The sequence below is a fragment of the Phalacrocorax carbo genome, chromosome 1, assembly GCF_963921805.1.
Source record: "Phalacrocorax carbo chromosome 1, bPhaCar2.1, whole genome shotgun sequence".
In the NCBI taxonomy this organism is placed as follows: Eukaryota; Metazoa; Chordata; class Aves; order Suliformes; family Phalacrocoracidae; genus Phalacrocorax; species Phalacrocorax carbo.
The window spans coordinates 64,935,814-64,952,172 of NC_087513.1; positions in this window are offsets into that span (position 1 = coordinate 64,935,814).

Below are 16,359 nucleotides of genomic sequence, written 5' to 3' on the forward strand. Positions count from 1 at the left end.
TAGATAGACTGAAGGTCAGGCAGGTGTGTAAGTTTGAGAGTTATATTTTTCAAACATTTAAGAAAAAAAAACCAATAAATACAAGTATTCTAGGAAAGCAATACATTCTGTCCTGCAGACAGCTTATTTGGATTTTTTCTGAACTTGAAGCTATCTAGTAACCTGAACATTTCAAATTACATTCCTGAGAAACAATTCCTTAAAATGTGAAGCACATTTTAAACCATGGATGTAGTTAAGCCTGGAAGAATTTCTACTGAATTGTGATGGATTCTCCATTCTTGAAAGCTGTGACATTAAAAATGGTTATTCCTCCACAGAGGACACACTTGCCCAAATAGAAGTAATTCACTGATGAAAGTCACATGACCTGTGTTGTGCCGTTGGCCAGACTACATTGTCACAGTGATACCCTGGGATTATTTATGGGTGTATCTGTGAGGCAGTGCTTACTGAAGAATCAGCCACTTATTTTTTTTTCAATAATTTTTCATTGATTACTGGCTTTGTTTTAACTCATCTTTTTTTTTTTCCCCCCTCAGTAACTGTGCACTAAGAAGAAATTATAATTACCAATTTGTGGGGAAAAAGTGGGAAAATGTTTGTCTTCATTTCCGCATGCAGCTGTTTAGTTGCAAGCCAGAAGAGTAGATGAGAGAGCCAGAAAGCTGTAGGCAAGGGCTATCCCAGCCTGTTAGGTATATTGGGTGATGGATGTCTCTTGATGCTTACCATGCTGGAAGCCTTGGCAGCTCTTATCAGAGCAAATCACAGGCACAGACAACAGCAGCACACACATCTTAAGGGATAAGGGAACAATTTTACTCTTGTTTCAGCTTTGGGGAAGTGCTTTGCTCCTCTGTTCTCCAGATAAAGCAACTGTTGAGGGAAGTGAGAGTTAGGCTGCAAGCAGAGCAAGGGCTAGGAAGGAAACTGCAGTGTTAAGTATCTTCAAATTCTCTTCCTGACACCAGCAGCAAACTGAAATGGTGCAAAATCCATAGGGTTGGTTCTGCTTCCTCACCTGCCGGAGTTTGAGGAGAAGAGCCATTACCCTGCAACCAGATCTTCCCTGCTCTGGCTGTGGGCAGAGACACACAACCTCTTTGCTGATACATGAACGCTGATGTAGATTGCAGAGAAGTATTTTTGCTTTTAAATTACTGCAAAGTTCATTGAGGTTGGTCTAAAATTTGGCTTTTTATGTTTGAGAGCTCAGATGGATCCATGAAATCCCTCTGTTCTTTCCTGTATCTGAAAGTTTAGCTTAGGCCAGTTGTCTTGAATGCTTGGAGTATTTTTGTTTGAGGAATGATCGCAATGAAAGTGTAACTTCTTTGTTAGTGTTAATTTATAGGCTTTTATAACTATAGCAATTAAACTTTGGCTGTTAAAAGTGAGTATATACGGCAGGAGTTTATTTATGCATATTCAGAAAAAGCTTGAGGATGAGCCCAGTGGAAAAATAAATACTGGCAATGTTCTGAAATCTCAAAGTGAAAAATGCTGTGACTAAACCAATGATGATGCTGGTTTATGTAATGTCTCCTTTAGTGGAAAGAAAGCAGGACACATATTCACATTACATTATTTTTGTCTTCCCAGACGGCCTTTCTCAGAGAGCTGGAAAACTTGCTTTTGCTAAAAATTATTGCTGGTTTACATTTTGTTTGTTTTTCAAACTTTAAATATTGTGGAGAAAAGCAAAAATTCACTGTGAATATTTCCATCTTTGATGTAAATTAGTGACCACATATATTCATTCTTTTTTTCTCACCCATCTACATTTTCCTCTCTGCCAAAAGATGAAAAATCTGAATTACCAAGAAATTCAAGAGAATATTTTGAGGATTCTGTTGAACAAAAATATTTTTTTAGTAATTTGAACTAGACTTAACTAAGGCACAGAAGAAGAAAGAGAAAGCAAGAGCTGTAAGAGAGAAAGAGAAAAACTAGCAATCCACCACCTATATTAGTCTAGCTTTTCTTAGAACTCTTCAAGTTTGAATTAATCTCTGCATTGACTTCAAAATTCTGATTTCATAAATTCCCTTAATTAGTATTGGCACAATTGTTGTACTCACCGATTGCGCTCTTTTACACGGCATCGCGGCATACCATTACAGTGAAAGTGCACTTAACAGAGTTACTGAGGAATGTACCGCAACATCTTAAAATATGTCTGTCAGTCTCTGTCTTTGGAAATCTACTTCCTGAAGCAGCTATACTGCAGCACTGGTGAGGAAAGACCATAACAAATCAAAGATGTTTCTCAGACGTCATCCTTGATGTATCCTGATGGAGTGGTAACTGCTGATCTCTGGATTCCACACTGGGAAAATTCTTCTCTAAACTGAGGGAGAATTGGCATAATTCAGAGGTGATGCAAAGAAACTTTGAAGGTGAAGATGAATTTCGGTCACATTGTAAGTTTTTACTTAATACTATTAAAACAATTCCACCTTATTATTTCCTGCATCTCTTAAGGAAGTTGAAGTTCCCTGCTGCTCTAGCAGTAGGCAAGAATGAATACCATTCATTTGTCAATGTGTCACTGACCTATTTCAGAATAACCTGTAGAGTAGCTACAAGTTCCCCATTTATTTCTCTGGTGAGGCAGTGAATGTGGTTTTATTGCAGATAAACTGACACTGAAAACAAGCTCTCCCTTTCTCTTGCGGCATTCCTAAGGTCAGCAACTCTTTGCCTGCAAAAATACCCCCAGACAGGACCATGGGAACCTTTGAAGGACTGTGTATAACTGGAAGTTTTAGTGCACAACAAATAAACATACATAAACTACCAGATACCACCAGATATTCTGCCTGAAAAGTAAGCCACTAAAAGAGATGTATGCTTACATACTTACACAGGCATCAGCCGATGTCCACATCTATGCATACATACACAGTATATATTGGCACACATGCACATAACCCCAAGCGCATATAAGATGAAGCAAAGGTTTTTCTGTTCCACTGTAAACATAAATGTATAAAAGATTATTACTTTCTCACCTTCAGAATTTAATATCCACAGAGGGGAGAACAATTAGCCAGGCCTTAGCCTCATACATTTATCATGTCAGTATCAGGGGCAACTTATTAACCTTGACAGAGGATTAAAAAGGGTGTTACTGCATTATATGGACTTGGAATTCCCTAAAGAGAGAGCGAAAGCGAGGAAGGGCTTAGCAAGCCCTTCCCCAGTAGGTTGCTGTAATTTATAACCTCCAGGAATATAGAAGAGAGGTGGGAACGAGCTGGGACTTTTGGATCTCCTTCTTTTCCCCTGTGGTACATGCCATCCCCAAGACAAGTGTAGCTCTAATTATCTCGCTTGAGGACCAGGGTTGTTTATCATGAAAAATCTGTTTCCCATCCTTCCTGCATTTGGTGGTAATAAAATACTCCTACTAGCTTCATGACGTGTAGCACACTCAATTTAAAAGAGATCTTTTCTTTTCAAGTGCCTTCTCTGTTAACCCCATACTTTTGGTACTATCCACAGAGTAACAGCACGGTTATTGTTTTCTAAAATCCTCTTGAAGTTTCATTAAATTTTGCTAGATCCTGTAATAAGCTATGACTAATTCTTTGAGACCCATACTTACGGGTGCATTATAAGTGCATTTATTTTGCTAAACTTTATTTTGCTCTCCTCTGTTGCCTGTGGCTAATATTTGTTTTGTGTGACATCTTGTAAAAGTATTAGAAGACTGTGGGCATACAGAGAGGGAGGTGACTGCATTTAGTTACTCTCTGCATGTGAAGAACATAATTCAATTTCTCTCTGATATCACCAGTAAAGGAAAAAAGAAAGATAGGGAGGTGGTGGTGGTTTCAGTATTCCTCATTAAAACCTGCAAAGGAATTATCAGTTACATCAGCCTCAGTGTTGACAGAATAGATGAGGTGATGTGTAAGCAGCCAATCCAGCCCCTCTGGTGGTCTCTGGCTTGTACTGGGTCAGCTGAAAATAGAGAGGGCTGAGACGAAGGAATTGTGGAGGGTATTCTGAGCAGCTCACACCTGCATGGTACTTGGCTTCAGAAAGCCCTCTGCTCACACTGCTTTCCTAAGACACGCCTGCATTTCTGATAGAAAATAGTTCCTGTTTATAATCTCAGTTTCTCAGTCTCCCTCCCACAGGTGTAAAGAGAAAATGCAAAGTAAGGCAGAATCAGGCACCATGCCTGGGATCCAGACCATAAAATTAAACCTTTGAATCCAAGTTTCTATTCCTCTATGTTCCAATTAAGTTAGTAGGCTTGAAAAGATACACGGGTAGTTAATTTGCTTCATAGTAGCTTGTACCATGCTAAGTTTTGGATTTGTGTTGAAAACAGTATTAAAAACACTGGGACAATGTCAAGGCTTTTTCTGTTTCTTGTGCAGCCCCACCAGTAAGCAGAGTGGGGATGCACAAGAAGTTGAGAAGGGGCAGAGTGGAACAGGTGACCCCAATGGACCAAAGGGATATTCCATACCGTATGATGTTGTGCTCAGCAATAAAAGCTGGGGGAAGAAAAGGAAGGGGAACATTCAGAGTTATGTTGTTTGTCTTCCCAAAAAAACTGGTATGCATGATGGAGCCCTGCTTTCTTGGAAATGACTAAACACCTGTCTGCCAGTAAGAAGTAGGGAATGAATTCCTTATTTTGCTCTGCTTATGTGTGCAACTTTTGCTTTACCTATTAAGCTGTCTTTATCTCAAGGCATGAGTTTTCTCACTTTTACCCTTCTGATTTTCTCCCCCGTCCCACTGGGGGAGTGAGCAAGCAGCTGTGTGAGGCTGAGCTGCCCGCCAGGGTAGCTCAACAGTCCTTTTTGGTGCCTAGCGAGGCACATGACCAACAACGCTGGGATTAATAGTCCCATGCTCCCATGCCAGTAAAATCTGTCTCTTTGGGATTGTTCCTGCCCCGAAGCACCATTTGTTTACAGCGGTTCAAAAGGGATGCAAAAATGACCCTGTTTAGACGTGGCAGTAATTACATCTACCTAATACAGACTTATGTGCAAGTTGAGTGTAAAACAGAGGCGAGCAACTCCTTTTCTTCGAGAAGTGAGTCCTTGTTCTGTGTGCTGGAGGAAACTGGAAGTTGAACCCTTCCCTACACTTGCACTGAATTAACTGGGGATCTAGCCCGTGATGAAGTAAGGGCATGTTCTCTTCAGAGGGGTAACATATGCACCTTGGTGATTCACTATCAGTTCATTAATCAATAAAGAGCTGACATCTTATGCAAAACGGAGCTGCTAAAATTTTCATGACTGCTTAATGGAAGGGACCAAAGAAAAGCCAGCCAAAGCCTGTCGGCTATTTGGGATTCAAATATACATAAATTTCCATTCACAATTAATGCAGCGGTGCACTCTGCATGAAGAGCAAAATCACAGGTTGTCCCTGAAATGATTTTTACAGGACTTGGAGGCACCCGGTTTTGTTCTTTTATTGTGTACTTAGGACAATAAAAGCCCTGAGGCATCCTAGAAGGGACATGTCTTGGATCCTTTGTGCTAACTAATTCAAAGCAAAATGTCCTAGCTGCTGGATTAGAAGCATTCATTAAGTTAGTAATTTGTTTTTAAAAGTTAGTGCTATTTCTTTCTGGGTTTTCCTTTCACTTAAAAATTGAAAGCTTCATTAGAGCAGAATAGGGAACTTTATTTTAATCATTTGCAAATGTCTAGAAATAAATGTGTAAATGTTATTCAAGGTATTCCTTCCATAACAGAGACAATTTTTGGGGGTTTTTTTTTGTTGTGCATTGTCTTGAATGGACTTCTGGTCAAAGTGCACATGTGCATTAGTAGAGCTATTATTCAGTCCTAAGTCTTTATGTAGGTCTGTAGGTCTAAGTGTAAGATTTTGCATAAGACAGTGTAGAAAATAATATATGCAAACCATTAGGGACGGAACAAGATAAAAATAGGAATAATAGTTTTGCATAAACGAGTATCAATAGAGGCAGCTTATGCCAGTTTAATGTTAAGTTAGTACATTAGGAAGATGGATAACTGTGAAACTTCAGAGACACAGGTCAGAAGAGTTTGGTTGGATCAAAAAGCAGCTGATAAACTTATTCTATAACTCAGGTTAAGATAAAGCAGTATTGTAATATTTGTACACCTTATATAAGGTATATAATGAGATAATGTTATGTCAATACCTTAAATGAAAGAAAGACCATCCTGGAGAAAGTGCTTTCTTTCTATTAAGCCTGTGCTCGTGTGAGATTCTCATCTATTCATACTCCAAAAATACCTCTGTGAGTTTAGCTAATGAATTCAGGTAACTTGGGTAAGATTTCCTGCCTTAGTAAGTTAATTTCTTTTGAAATAGTCTTTACATTTGATTTGTATAGTCCTTCATATTGTATGCACTTTTCATTTTCCTTCACAAGTGTATTTGTTGGCTGCATACCCTTTATATCTCTGTGTGACAGGATATGTATGAAATGCTATTTAGTTATTTAGTCATTGCATTGCAGTTTCAAACAAAAAATTCTTTTTATCCCTACTGTTGCTCGGGGTAGGTTGCTTGAACTCTCTTGATTCTCAGCTAATGTCAACATGTGAGAGCAACAGAACCTGTCTGGTTCATGTTCTCTTCCAATCAAAACTTACTTGTTGCATGTGCAGGGAATGAGCAGCACTGCCAAAAGTCCCATGGGGACTCATGTGGGGGGCTTGTTCTTGGGACAAAGCAAATTCCAGAGCAGCAGGGACCTGAACTGGGGCACTTTCAACCCGCTCCTATCTTTGAGCACAACCTGTCTGATTTTACCAAATATCTAAGGGGTCTGGCTTTTAATCCAATGCAGGAGGAAAATCATGGCAAAGCTTCAGATATTTTCTCAAAATGTAAATCCTGTTTGATATTAATCTAGTCCCATGTATTACAGTGACCAGGAGAGCATTGCTGGAGGAAATGAACTACCGCCAGGCTGCATTCCACCCCCCTCCTTAGCTCAGTTTGCCCAATAATTTATATAATGCTTAGAAAGAGCAGCCAAGAGTTGCTTTAAATGAAGGGACACCTGTACTCATATTTCTACTAAAAACCCATCAGAGTTCCCCCTAAGCAGCCCCTTGTCTTCTGTGAAAGCTTGAAACAAGCTGTTTGAGGTAAATGGGAGTTCTTTGGTTCACCTCAGTTGGAGATGAATCAAATACACAGAAATCATAACAATTTCAAACTGGTAAGCTCTATGTGATTGTTTCTACTGTTCTGTTGCCATCTCACCTTTCACAGGGTTACTAGTGTTTTACCCTTATTTTGAATTCACCCTAACTCATACACTGATTATTTTCTGCAACATCAATACCAGTATTAGGGTTTGTTTGTAAAGTGTTGCCCAACGGAATCCAAAAGCAATACCTCAGTAAAACAGAAAAAGAATCTCAGTTTAGAAGCTGAAATCTGAAGAAAAAAGGGATGTTAAACTTGAGGGGGGGACACAGCTTTTGCCCAGAATAGTCTTCATGCTACCCTTTGAAGATTTACTTCATTTGGGGATTGCCTCTCCCCCTTCCTCAGGAGCCTGGATCAGAGCTGTTTGCCCTTGAAGGCTGCTTCTGGTTAACAGGAGTTGTCCTCCCACACTCTCGATAACTGCTTCTGGTGAGGATGAGTGAATTAAAAAATGAAAAGCACTGGAAATATCAGAAATACGTTTTTCCTTGTGATATTTAATGAGGTTGCAGCTTATGGTAATAAAGAAATTCCCCACTCTAGAAAAGAAAAGGGGTTTATGTTAATCTGCTGTGACACTGATTGTTTTCTTGGTGTGAAATGATGTTGTGCCTGTGTAGCTGTGCGACAGCAGCCACAGCCTGTGCCACCTCACTGCCAAGCCTGGAGGCTCAGAGATGGGTTTGGGAAATGCGTGACAGAGAGCTAGTCTTGCTTCGCACAAGCTGTCTAGCTGACTCTTGCAGGCATTGTATTAAACGCCCTCCCTTTGACCACCACCTCAGGGAAGGTAGAGCTCTCTGTGTTTTCCTTTTACACATACATTGGTTTGTGGAACCAAGAACATATTACACTTTTCAAAACATGCAATTACAGTTAATGAGAATCTTCCTGTTGAAATATATTTTTATGGGTATGTTAGCTCTCTCCCTCAAATATTATGTTCATAAAAGCTGTCTTTTTTCCTTGGAAATTTTATTGGCTTGTATTTAGAAACCTTAAACCCCAGCAGATTGGGCTTTCATTATAGTTAAACGGTGAGAGTGTTGGGCAGTTTTGGATAGAAATATTTTAATTGTGGGATTTTAAAAAATTTTCCCAATGATCATCACTTTGAAATTCAGGGTGTATAACTAACCAGGAACAAATATCAATGAGAAGTAGAACTGTTTTAGCAGTAGAGACTGGGAGAGCCTGAATTTACTTGTAGTCACAACACTTGTATATATCGAACACATTGTCTTGCTTACCCACACTGTGCTTTTCCATGCAGGGATATACCCTGTACCTCCAGGCTGTGCTCTGTGGGCCCAGGAAGTCCACTGGGGAGATGAATGAAAGGTAGAGGAGAAAAGAAAGCTTATTTCTAGTTGGCAAAAATGAGCTTTGTAGGAGGCTACATTTCCAAGAAAAAAATTTTTGGGTGTTTACAAATCAAAAAAAGACAGAAATTTATTGTCTTCCGAAATAGAGGGGTATTTTGGGAGCCTCAGCAGCATGCTAAAGTCTTCAGGGATTGCTCTCTCGAGAAGAGGGAGTTAGTTGTCTTGGGAAAAAAGCTGGGGTGAATAAATCCCTTGTATTCATCCTGAGATAAATAGGAAAAACAGACACTGATGAGAGGATTCTATTTAAGATGATGAATTACAGATAATCTACTCTATGTGAGTATATTGAAAAGACAAACTCCACAGGCAAACTCGCACATATAAGGCATAGTCCTCCAAAGGTAGCTGTGCACATCTTTGAAAAGAGAGCTTTGAATAGAGAGCTGGGAATAGAGCTTCATAAAGCACAGGCCAAACAGAAAAGGTTCCTTTGCACACCCATTTTTTGTGGGACTTCACTAGTTCCTACCATTCTTCTGGGAAAGTTGCTTGGTATTAGGAGGCTAGAACAAGTAGTAAAATACACAGCACAAGCTGTGTAGTCATTAAAAAAAAAACACACCAAACAGTAAAATGCCACCCTGTGCTTCAGAAAAATAAGAGCCTGGCTCCCATGTGTTCTTGTATGTGCAACAATTCAGAACCGGATAGTGCCTTTACCTGGAGGAGCTGTGCAGGACCTAGATGAGTTGTGAAGCTGGGTGCACACATTCCTTGTCTGTCCCTCTTTCACTTTGCCTGAGGCCCAGTACTTATATCTGTATTTTGGGAAAACACAGGTGGACTCCCCCACAGATGTACAGAAACTCCTGTCTGGACTGCTTTTTATTTCTTGTCATGGAGAGAGGGAGAAGGGCAAAACTAACTTTCAAAATTGATTGCCTGTATGAGGGACTGAAGCAGCGGGAAGGATGGACATTATTAGTCCCAATTTGCAGAGTCAGAGAGGACTCTAGAAGGTGTGGGATGCTCCACGTTTTTGAGAGACCTGATTTTCCTGGATGGGAAGGATAGCTGGTTGATTAAGGACTAGAAACCTTTTCACTGCAGTTTTCGGAGTTGCCTGTCTATATGCAAGTAAGGCAAATCTCATGAGCTTTCCTGTTTTGATTCTCTTTGTCCTGATCACTTTCCGTTTGCTCAATTCCCTCAGTCACATCTGCTGTGGAGCTCTTGTCTCCAGCTGGAAGGATGAGATGTATGGAATCTTTCCAAAGCTGTATGTTGATGACAGCATAGGGGGCTCAGCTGAATGACAAGCACCTTTTTTTAATACAGCTAAATGCAAGGTTGTTCATCTAGGAAACAAAATTGTAGGCCATATTTATATAAGATGAGGTCTGTCTTTTAAAAAGTATGATTGAGATAAAGGACTGAAGGATCAGAGTGGATAATTGTTGCAACATGATCTAAGGATGATGTAGTAGCAATGCAAGAGAACAACCCCCCCTTGGAAGGAACAGGTATTTTATATGTTTAATTAGCATGAATCTAGACTCTTTAATACTTAACCTAAGCTTAGGGATGGGATATCTTGGCCATCAGTGATTATCCATTTAATCAAGGACAAGTGTTCTTTTTAGAAGAAAATTATGGAAAGATGGCAAGAGAAAATAGCCTTAAATTGTCCTTGTGTAACATGTGACCATATATGGGTAAAAAGGGTTAGGTGACTTCATCGGCAAAGGCCACCAAGAGAGGAAAGCATGCACAGAAGAATCTGAAGTGGAGTCAAGAGGAGCGACTTAATGCCATTACACAGATTAGAATGAAAATGTATTAGATAGGTAGCATATGTATGGACTTATTGTATAAATATGAGGTAGCTGGCTTTGGGGTGCTTGATTTGTGGAAAACTGCCGAGCACTCAAGCTTACGTAACCCTGAAATAAATTAGCCGTGTCTCTTCTGAGTGTGTGATTATTGACTCATTGCACACAGGCCAATGAATCCGCTTTTCGGACAACAACAAGACAAGAGTCTGTGCAGTCCTTGGTTGTGTAAATAAAGATCAATCTGAAGCAGAGGTGCTGTTACCACCATACGTAGCAAGACTGTACACAGCTTTTATATTTAAACCAAGATTATCAGGAAAGTAGGAATTCTGTTTTGCAGGGTGTTTTGAGGCATAATCAATATTTTTAGCCCTGCAAAAGAAAATTGTTTGACTGTTGATGTGTGAAAGCTAAAGACCAAAAAGGAAATCAGGCTAGCCTGTGATAAGTAGTGGTACCTGGGACATCACGGACTTAAATTCAAGTGGCTGGACTGAGTCCCTCACAGGGTGCCTTGGAGCCTAGGTACATCTTGGTACCTGGTACATCTTGGTACCTGGTACATCTGAGACTCCTTGATGGTCCCAAGCCTCAGCTGCCTCCTTTCCTGGCCACCACAGAGCTCACAACCTGTGGAAATACTGCAGCAGGGTCTGGGCATGTTTACCCTTTTGGACAACCTCCCTGAAGGACACTCAGGATGGTGGTGCTTCCCACCAGGCCATAGCCCAACCTTTGCAGGTGTCTGCTTTGCGGGGTTTGGACTGGGGATTTGAACCTGAGATTTTCATGCCAGGAGTGCTGCTGCCAGGAGAGGTCTTTCAGAGCACATTATGCACTACTGTTTTCTCAGTTTGGGTCCACTGAGATTCAGTGAGCTACAAAACTGCAATAACTGGGGACAACCAACGTAGAGAACTGCTGTATTAGTGATTAGGTCAATCCCTTGGATTACAGGAATTAAAGATGCAAGATCCCTGCTTTGAACTGGGATGACTTGAACATGTGTCAGCCACATCACTGGAAAATATTTTCAATGTTGCCCTAATTCTAAGGCAATGCAGAAATCTCCTATAAATCAATATGTTTCCATGGAGAGCTTTGGCTTTCATTGAGAAAAGGTGTTTCAAATAAAACAGTATTCTCAGTCAGCTCAAGTTCTTATTTTAAAAAGCATATTGGCAAACTGAAATGTCTAGAAAAGAGCTACAAGAAATATTGGAGTCCTGGAAAATCTTTACTACAAAAACTCATGACATTCAGTCTTTTTAGTTTATCTTTAAAGGTAAATGGTGCCTGTTCATAGTAGATAAGTGTCTATAAGAGGAGTAGATTTACTAGGAGACAACATTTTAATCTTCTGAAGGCATAAAAAAACTGCAGAAAGTTTCTCATAGCTGAGAACTGAGGCTGCTCAAATTCAGAACAGAAATCAATGGTGAATGTTTAAGATAAGGATAATCAATCACTGAAACACCTTTTAGAGAAGTGGGTTATATCTGCCAGCAACTGTTGTCATTAAACCAGGATAATTTTAAAATTGTCTCAAGATTCAGCAGAAAGTTTTTTTATAAAATAAGTTTTAATTCAAGTGGAATTTCTGAACTTGTTGTAGAAATCACTTAATGGTATCCCATGGCCTGTCTTATGCAGAAGGTCAGACTAGGTGATCGTATTGATCCTTTCTAGATAAAGTTTTGCTATTACTTTTTCTGCCTCATAAGTTACTGTGAATGATAAATAAATAAAATTATTAGATCAAACAAAATGATTTCTCACTAGACATGCAGTCAAAATCTATTTAAATGAAACAAAGCTTGTTTTTCCATCCCTTTCCTTAAATTTTCCACTTACTAAAGTGTAATTTAGGTGATTTTTCAAAAATATTGCTTTCTTTTGACATTTTCATGAAAATATTTCAATTACTCATTCTAAAACTTTGGCTTTCTTCTTTCCCAGGTGTAATTTTTGAGAAACTTTAGACAAATAGCTTTGCTTGACTCAAATATGTATTTTTCATTCCAGCACTGAAAGAGCCTGTACCTTGTCATCTGAGCTTAAAAGACAAGATTTTGAGAAAAGAATCTGAACTCACTCTCTGGTACTTTTCCCCATACTGAAGGGCACACAGGCCCTGGGCTTGCATGCCAGCTTTCTCCCTTGAAGATTTGATAAGTAGCAGTCTTAGTTCTAGAGAGATGGTAGAAAAATTGAAGATATTTATTTATATAGATGTTCACTAGTTATGTTCAGTAAAGAATAGCAAATTGCCATGATAAAGGCAGATAAAGAGCTGACAGAGGCAAATTAGTATCAGACCATCTCTGCTGGATAGGGTTACAGCTGGCCACAAGACAACATTCATGCTGAATCTTACCAGTATCAGTGATGATTTCTGCACAGGAAATAGATTATTCTGCCCAATTTCCCTTCCTTTTCACTGAGATTTTATAGGACAGCTCCAAAGAGTATGCAGAGATGTGCCCATGCAACTTTACCCAGAGATGAAAGAGAAAGGTTACGAGAATATTTTAACTATGAATGTATGACTATTTGTTTTCAAAATGTCCTCTTCTTCATTTTCTACTAAGCATGCCATAGATGAGGAAAGCTCCCAGGAATATGGAGAGGTGGTGTACCTAAAAACACAGAGATGGCATTCTGGAATGGCATCTCTCATGCTTTCTTACGGTGTGGTAAATCTAATACACTGTTAAAAATAAATTCCTTTTGAACATTCCCTCATTTGGTATAAAATGAGAAGCTTGTAAACGGATTAAGTTTCAAAGAAGGTTTAGTACATGCTTTGGATTATCTAAGTCTCTGCCTAAACCATTGTTTTAGTTAAAAAATAAATAGTGACATTTAAAAAACATCTCAGCTGGGAGACTCTAGTAATCACCTAATGTAATTATTTTCAAAAATTTGCATGCTGTGACTTCAGAAGAGAGAAAGTGTTCAGAATCTACCTTCATTTGTTTGGCATCCCATTTCAGATAGTCCTAAAGATGAACCACAGTCTCATAACCCTGAAGCTTAGCTTTCAAGGAAGTTTGCTGCCTACAAGGAAGCAAGTTCATGTTCAAATGCTGCCTCTTGCACAGTGACACCATCATCACTGTCATCTCCATGACTCCAGAAACCTGTGCCCCTCAGCACAAGGTGAAGGGTGGCCACTAGGCCTTTCTCTGAGGTGAAAGCTGAGGGATGGGAGGAGAGGAAAGGGAAGGGAAGAGTGGCAGGGCTGGGGAGGATGGGTGAGATCAAGAGCTTAGTTTTAATTCAAAAAATAGTGCTGAGCAATGAAACCTCAGCTGGTTCATCATCTCAGCTACCAGGCCTGTTCTGTGTATAATTCTTATTAGTCTACTTTGTGCTTGTGGTCGGCTGGCAAATCAGGTTACAGAGCTGCATATGAACATCCCTCTTCTAGGGCTGGAGAGAAGAAACTCCTTTGGATCTTGATTTGAAGAACCTGAAGCATTGGACAGACGGTGGAGCATCCTGGGTGGCAGCCTGGGATCCCCAGCTGGGAGAGCCACCTGTGAAACTCCTCCACAGGAATGATTTATCACTGCAATGTATTTCCCTCTGATGCAGTCAACAATCATCTTCAGCTGCAGGCACATTTGTAATGACGAATGTGTCATGAGGAATATACTGCCTTCTTGGAGCACTGAAAGAAAGCTTTTCTCTAGGCTACTGCTGTAGTTATTCTGTTGGATTTATATTGCTCCCAATATATGTCATGGATAGGAATGGACCTTCTGTGATGTGTTCAGTTGTAGACCTTCAAAATATTCATCTACCTCATTAATAAACTCAGAGTCACATAAGGAGCTGGGCACTGCAATGCCAGACCTTTTGGTACACTTCCCTTCGGTGACAGGGCCGTGAAAGGCTGTCTTTGTAAGGAGCTGGGTGCCTTGGAGAGGAAGGCCTGAAAGCTGGCTTGCTGGGAAGGAGCTGCTTTTTTTTTGTTAACTGGAGGCAGTGAGGAGAATAGAAATGCTTAATAAAATCAAGCACTTTCTTCCTCTTCGCATTCCTACATGCAACATTGCTCCAGCTTTCTGATGGTTTCTCAGACTTGAAGCAATACTTTAGTGGCCCAGGAATGCTTGCCTAGCTCTAGAAAACCTTGGCTCACATCCCTGTCTGTCCTGTCCAAGAAGATTCCTTTTGAATCTTTAAGAGCGGCTGATCCAGCTAAAACTCTTCTGTTTATTGGGCTGAACAGAGTGACCACCTAATGTTGTGGTTGGAACACTGACAAAAAAGGGGAAAAGTCAGTTCTGGTAGTTGGTCCAGCTGATATCTGGGCATCCACAGGTATCGGCTGCCCCAGGTGAGTATCCTAACACCAGGTATCCAGTGGGTAAGGAGTCATTCTTTTGCTCTAGGCTACTTTAAGTAGTTCTTGAAAAATAGGAAAAGTTCAACCAGGAGATCTGAGGAGACAGTGGTGGCAGTCTGGCCTCACTGCCAGTGTGGAGCATGGCTGGGAGACTCCTTCCTGCATCACTCCAGGGGCATGGGGGCCCAGGCTGGCATGCTCTGCCCAAGTGCCGTAGCTGTGGGGAGGACTGCTAAAGGCGGGTTGCACTGCCCTGTTGGCAGTGTGAGCAGCAGAGCCCAGCTGGCAGGTTTGCTCCAAGAACATGTATTGCCTCAGGCCAGACAGGCAGAGGAATATTTGTTTATGAGTTTTTGGATCCCAGCAGAGCTTGGGGATGAACTAAGAACTTCCTTGGTCAGCACTCAGCAGGCAGAGGCAGCTCTAGCAATGCAGCTGCAAGTATTTAGACACTAGGGATGTTTTACTACTCCTCTACTTAGTTGCCTACCTGCAGTCCTATTACTGTACAGGGGGCCTGCGCCCACTATTTGCAATCTTAAAGTCCTTGCTCAGCTGTCATGTAAGTTCTTCTTAGCTCCTTTATGTAGAATATTTTTCTCTGTTGTTTTTTATGGTTGCTTCTCTGTCCTTATGGCAGAAAGTATGGGTATGTTGGGTACGTTTTGTTGTCTTCCCGATTCTTGCTGAAACTTCTGGACTATTTGTTTCTTATGTCAGAAGTGTGGGCACAGGGGAAATCACACCTGTTCAGTATTGCTGACTTCTGCTGAAGATGCTTACTCACTTTTTCCCCTTGCTGTGGACTAGTGACCTGAAGTCAATCACTTTTCCTTTCTGCTTTGCCCATTACAGTCTCAGTATGAGAAATGTAATAAAGGCAGGATGGAAGTTACTTTACGCTACAGAACATAGCTGGGTCTACTTAAAATATCTTGTTTATTACTAAGAAAAACAACCAGGAAAAGAAACGTTGTCTCAGTTTTCCCTGAACATAAATGTTATGTCTATCTAGCTCTTTTTCACATTGGCCTTAAGATGAGGTGAATTTGCTCTGTGTTTCAGTACCCTTGCCTTTTTCACATATGTCAAAAGTAAGTTGTTAAATGAAGCAAAGAAAATGGGATACTGCACGTTTCCTCATACCTCCTTTGGAAGAAGCACAGCATTTTGGGTCTTTTTGGCCAGCAGACAGGGTTTGCTCCTTACTGGAAGCCAGCTGTAGATAATTTTTTTTTCTATGCTTTGTTCTCCAGGCTCCTTTCAGGCTAATCTAGTTTCCTCTGTCACTCTTGAAGACCACACAGTAGTCAATACAGGTTGCTAAACAAGGAGGGACCTGGGAGCTGATGGCTCCACTCAGGACTGCCACTCCGCACCACACAGTGTCCACAAGGGGCTCTGTGGCCCTGCTGAAACCTCCTGATTAAGACGCAGCAGCAGCTGACATCTAATTGCTTTGTGTGGGAGTTTTCAGTGAAACATCCTGAGAGTGTAATAACTTTTGCAATTGATGGCACTTCTTAGAGCCCTTCTTGATATTTAATTGATTCCAGGCTGATGCTTGCTAAGAAAAATGCTGTTTGTGGGTGCTTGAGCTGTTTATTAGCCATTAATAACCACGTAGGTGGACAGCTGT